The sequence below is a fragment of the Martes martes genome (genome assembly GCF_963455335.1).
Source record: "Martes martes genome assembly, chromosome: 2".
Taxonomy (NCBI): domain Eukaryota; kingdom Metazoa; phylum Chordata; class Mammalia; order Carnivora; family Mustelidae; genus Martes; species Martes martes.
Window position 1 is genome coordinate 135,577,858 of NC_137889.1, and position 6,000 is coordinate 135,583,857.

Here is a 6,000-nt window from a genome sequence, read left to right on the forward strand (position 1 = left end):
GTTACGTGAAAATGGCAAAATCTTAATACAGGAAACCACAGAGGAAATTTCAACTCATACCTAGAAAGCCAGGTCTGAGAATTTGCAAGTGTGATGCCACAGTCGGAGTTAGGATCCGATCAATCTTTTCTCTTTGGAATAAGTTCCTCATTTGGCAACTAGGACCTCACTCTTTCCTGCTTCTCCTCCTGCCTCCTTGGCTGCTCCTCACAGTCCCTCAGCTGGGCCGTCTGGAGGCCGGCTCGCTTCCCTCTCCTATCTGCACCCCTCCCCTGGTGGACGTCAGGGGTCTCGTGGCTTTCAAAGCTCTCCACATCTTGCTTCCTCTGTCTTTGTATCTCAACCCGTACATTGCCCTGAGCTCCAGGCTTGCTCACCCAGCCTGTTCAACATCTCCCCTACGTGGTAAATGGCATCTCAAGACTGACACGTCTGACCCCGAGGCCGGTCCTGGACTCTTCTTCCAAATCTGTTTAAGCCACATGCTTCCCCATCTCAGTTGATGGTGAGTTCATCCTTGCAGTCACTCAGGCTGAAATAACTTTGAGTCGCTGCAGTGAGTTGAATGGTGACTCCCAGGAAGCTATGTCCACGTCCCAACCCCCAGCACCTGTGAATGGGACCGTATTTGGGAAAAAGGTCTTTACAGATGTAATTAAGCTGACGATCTTGAGATGAGATCACATCCACTCTCTGGTTGGCCCCCAATCCAATGACAAGTGTCCTTAGACAAAAGAAGGACTGAGAGAGATGCAGAGGTGAAGGCCGTGTGAGGATGGAGGAAGAGACCCAAATCATGCAGCCACAAGCCAGTGGGTGCCTGGGCCTCCCAGATGCTGGGAGAGGCTCCCCCTGGAGCTTTTGGAGTTCTTCCTGCCAATTCCTTTGTTTCAGACTTCTGGCTTCCAGAACTGTGAGAGAAGACATTTCTGTTGTTTAAGCCTCCAAGTATGTGGGACTGTGTTATTGCAGCCACAGGAAACTAACATGGTCATCTTCAACCTTTCCCTCTCTTTCTCTTGAGATTTACGTCTAGTCTCACAGCAAATCCTCAGAACCATGACAGTAGATTTCTTTTTCTTTTTTTCTCTTCCCTTCCCTTCCCTTCCCTTCCTTTCCCTCCCCTCCCCTCCCCTCTCCTCTCCTCTCCTCTTCTCTTTTCTTTTCCTCTCCCCTCCCCTCCTGTCTCCTCTCCTCCTCTGCTCTGTCTCCTCCCCTCTCCCCTCCCCTTTCCTCTCTCTTTCTTTCCCTTACTCCCCCTTTCTTTCTTCCTTTCTCCCTTCCTTCCTTCCTTCTTTCTTTCTTCCTGTAATGCGAATGTCTGACTTAAGCTTTGATGACTGAGGCAACCATTTCAAAGAGGCATCACTTCAAAGATGGTTATCTCGAGAAACAGACTAAAAAACCCCACATTGCCAGCCACATGACCAGGTAAAGAGCCAGGCCCCCTGCCCACTTTAAGGCTCCTTTGTTTTAGAGGTCTTGGTTGATTTCAATAACTGACCATTTGGACCACTTGTTTTTGCTCTTTCCACATTTCAAATTCTTGCTCTTGCATTTTAAATTTACCCATGAAAAGTGAGCCTGGTAAAACCTTAGCCCCCCACCCCCACCCCCCAACCCCAATGAAAGCAGAACCTCAGGCCTGTGCCCACTCTCTATCAGGGACCTTGCTGTGTGGCACCAGGTGTGCTAGGCAATTTCCAGGGCCTGTAAGTAATAAACCTTTATTTTTTCAAAGTTTCCTGATGGTTATTGCTAAAGGATGTAGTAAGAACCACAAGGGCTGGTCCAACCCAACATTGGTTATTGGTAGACTGAGACTGGCACACGAAACATCCTATTTTCAAAACAGACCCAGAATCTGGCCACTTCTTACCACCTGCTCATCTACCTGGCTTGAGCTCTCAGTAGGTCTTACCTGGAATACTGCAATCCCATTAGTCTCCTTGGCTCTGCCTTTGACTTTCAGCAGTGATCCTTTCAACATAGAAGTCAGAACAGGTCAACACTCTAGCTACCATCTCAGAGTAAGAGCCAAAGTCTTACTAAGAATGGGCTGCCATGCCTGGCCTCTTATGTCTGTAACCTCGTCTTAGACCACCTCTCTTTGCTGCCTCTGATCCAGCCACTATGGCTCCTCTGTTCTTCTTTGTCCATATCCGTCATCCTCCTACCTCAGGGCCTTTGCACTCACTTATTCTTTTGCCTTAAATGCTCTTCCTCCAGACACCTGCATAACTAATCCCCTTATCTCGTGCAAGTCTTACATATCGTCTTCTCCGTGAGGTCTATTCTGACAATGCTGTTTACAATTACAACCCTTACACATGCCCCGTCTTCCTTCTCTGTAGCTCTTATTGCCATCTAAATACCACATATCTTACTTGTTCACTTTATTTACTGTTTTTCTTCACCTGCTGGGAGGGGAGATCCCTATGGAGAGGGAATTTGGGGGAAATTTTTTTGTTCACTGCAGTAATTCCAGCCTCTAGAACAAGCCCGAGTGTGTGCTCAGTAAATATTTGTTTAATGAATAATTGAAAATTAGAAAGCCTCAGTGCAGTGGTCTATAAGAGTAAATGCAACAGGATCTTAGGTTCCCATTCATCTTCTGGAGACCATGAAAAGGGAGCGAATTCTATGCCACACAAGGTGTATTTAGGCATTTATTTTAAATGTTTAATTGTGGGAAAATACACAAATTACCATCCTAACAATTTTTTTTAAAGATTTACTTACTTATTTGAGAGAGAGGGAGCATGAGCAGAAGGGGCAGAGGGAGAGAGAATCTCAAACAGACTCTGCACTGAGCACAGAGCCAGATGTGGAGCTCCATGTGGGGCTCGATCTCATGACCCTGAGATCACACCCGGAGCCAAAACCGAGAGTATGAAGCCTAACTGACTGTGCCCCCCAGGCGCCCCCCATCCTAACCATTTTTAAGTATGCAGTTCAGTGGTGTCAAGTACATTCACATATTTGTAGAAATGTCACCACCGTCCATCCGCTGAACTCTACATCTTGCAAAACTGAAGTTCCATACCCAGTGAACAATAATTCTCCACTCTTCCCCCCAACTCCTGATGACCACCATTGTACTTTCAGTCTCCACGACCTTGAGTCATAAATATACTCAAATACTACTCATACATAGTAGTACATAGAGGCAGTACTCTATGTACCTCATGTGAATGGAATCATATAGTATTTGCTTATTTGTGACTGGTTTGCTTCACTTAGCATTACTTCCTCAAGTTTCATCCATACTGTGGCATGTGTCAGAATTTTATTCCTTTTTAAGTTGAAAAGCTGTGCTTTCCAGTAGCACCTCGTATTCCGATTGGGCCCCCCTGGAGTGATCCAACCCCCTCACCACATTCACTGCCTGTCCAGCTTAGGACAAGTCACCGAACTTGACTCCAGGGGGGCAACCCATGATGCTGTAAACCACATATCACAAAGTTTCCCCCAAGTTCTGTTTCCCAAGATGTCAACCAGCTTTGCCGGACCCACTGCCGGGAGGGCCGAGGCAACTGGGCCAGTTTATAGGCTGAAAATAACTCTTTCCCTGCCAAAACATCCTTTCTAGAACTCACCCACTTGTTGCCAGATGATCTGTCAAGGGTCTTTGCCCCCATTTTAGTGGGTACAAGTCAACTCATCATTTCATGAAATGAAATCATTTCATTTATTTCATCTCAATAAACTCTGAGAATTAACTCAGATGCAGGCAGTCTGTACAATCAGAGTTAAAGGACTCTGTAGTGAACTTCTCTCCCCAGAAGAAGGGACCCTCTGACTTAGGTAGAGGGGGTGAATTTGGGCAAAGAGGAGCTATCCTTGTTGCTGGCAGTGAGGTGCAGTGAGGCTATCCAATAATAATTAGAAAACAACACATGTAGATTTTCTTTTTTTAAGATTCTATTTATTTGTCAGAGAGAGAGAGAGAGAGTGCGCAAGCAGGCAGAGCAGCAGGCAGAGGCAGAGAAAGAAGCAGGCTCCCCTGCTGGATAAGGAGCCCTATGCGGGACTCGATCCCAGGACCCTGGGATCGTGACCTGAGCCGAAAGCAGCGGCTTAACCGAATGAGCCACCCAGATACCCCATGTGTATACATTTTCTATGTGCCAGACACTGTTATAAGTGCTTTGCAACATGGACTCATTCAGTTCTCTTAACTTTATTTTATGTACACATGAAAGAACACTTAATATGTGATCCTTTTAACAGAATTTTAAGTGTACAATAAAGTATTGTTATTTATGGGAACAATATTGTATTTCAGATCTTTAGAATTTATTCATCCTGCAGAACAGATTTTATGTATATTGATTAGTAACTCCCCTTTCTTCCCATACCCCAGCCCTGGGAACGGCCATGCTATTCTCCGCCTCTATGGTTTGACGTTTCTAGATACTTCATCTAAGAGGAATTACGCAGTAGTTGTCCTTCTGTGATTGGCTTATTGCACTTAGCAGAACACTCTCAAGGTTCACTTACGTTGTTATACATGGTGGGATTTCCTTCCTTTTAAAGTCTGAGTAATAGTGCATAGATTCGTTATCCGTTCATCTGTCAATGGACATTTAGGTTGTTTCCACACCTTGGCTATTGTGAACAATGCGGCGGTAACACGAAAGTGCTGATATTTTTCCGACATCTTGATTTTCATTCTTTTGGATTAAAAAGCCAGAAATGGGATTGCTGGACCATATGAAAATCTATTAAAACACACTGAGCACCTCCATACTGTTTTCCACAGCAGCTGCACCATTTGGCATTCTCACCAACAGTGCACAAGGGTTCCAAATTCTCGACGTCCTTGCCAACATTTGTCTTTTGCTTTTTGATGATAGCCATCTCAAAAGGTGTGAGGTGATATGTCATTTGGTTTTGATGTGCATTTCCTTGATGATTTGTGACACTGAACATCGTTTATGTAACCGCTGGCTGTCTGTATGTCTTCTTTGGGGAAGTGTGTATTGGAATCTTTAGCTCGTTTTAAAATCAAATTATTAGGGATGCCCGAGTGCCTCAGCTAGTTGAGCGTCTGACTCTTAGTTTCAGCTCAGGTCATGATCTCAGGTTGTGGGATCAAGCCCCACATGGGTTCCATGCTCAGCAGAGTCTTCTTGGATTTTCTTCCCCTCTCTGTCTGCCCCTCCCTCCCTCTCCCCTCAAGCTCTCACTATATCTCTAATATAAATTTAAAAAATTTTTTTTAAAGATGTGTTTTATTTACTTGACAGAGAGAGAGAGATGACAAGTAGGCAGAGAGGCAGGCAGAGAGAGAAGGGGAAGCAGGCTCCTCGCTGAGCAGAGAGCCCTAAATTTTAAAAAATCTTTAAAAAATGAATCAAGTTATTAGTTGCTTTGCTGTTGAGCTGTAGGAAGTCATTATGTATTTTGTAAATTAACCTCTTACCAGATATGTGGTTGCCAAATATTTCTTCTATTCCTCAGATTGCCTTTTTGTTTTGTTTACGGTTTCATTGGCTGTGCAGAAGCTTTTTAGTCTGATGTGGTCTCACTTTCTAATTTTGCTTTTGTTGCCTCTGCTTTTGGTGTCATATCCATGAAATAAATCATTGCCAAGACCAAGGTCGTGAAGCTTTCTCCCTTTGTGTTCTTCTAGAAGTTTACAATTTCAGGTCTTATGTTTAAGTTTCATTTTCAGTTGATTTTTGTGTGTGGTTTAAGATATAGGCCCAATTTCACTCTTTTGCATGTGGATATTTAGTTTTTCCAAAACCATTTGTTGGAGGAGATAGCCTCTACCCAGTGTGTATTCTTGGCACTCTTGTCCGAGATCAGTTGACGCATAGATGCATGGATTTATTTCAGTGTTATCTGTTCTGTTCTAGTCATCTATATATTTGTCTTTTTGCCGGTACCATACTGTTTTAAACGTTGTAGCTTTGTGATATATTTTGAAATCAGGACGTGTGATGCTTTTTGCTTTGTTCTTTTTCAAGATTGTTTTGGCTAATTGGGGTT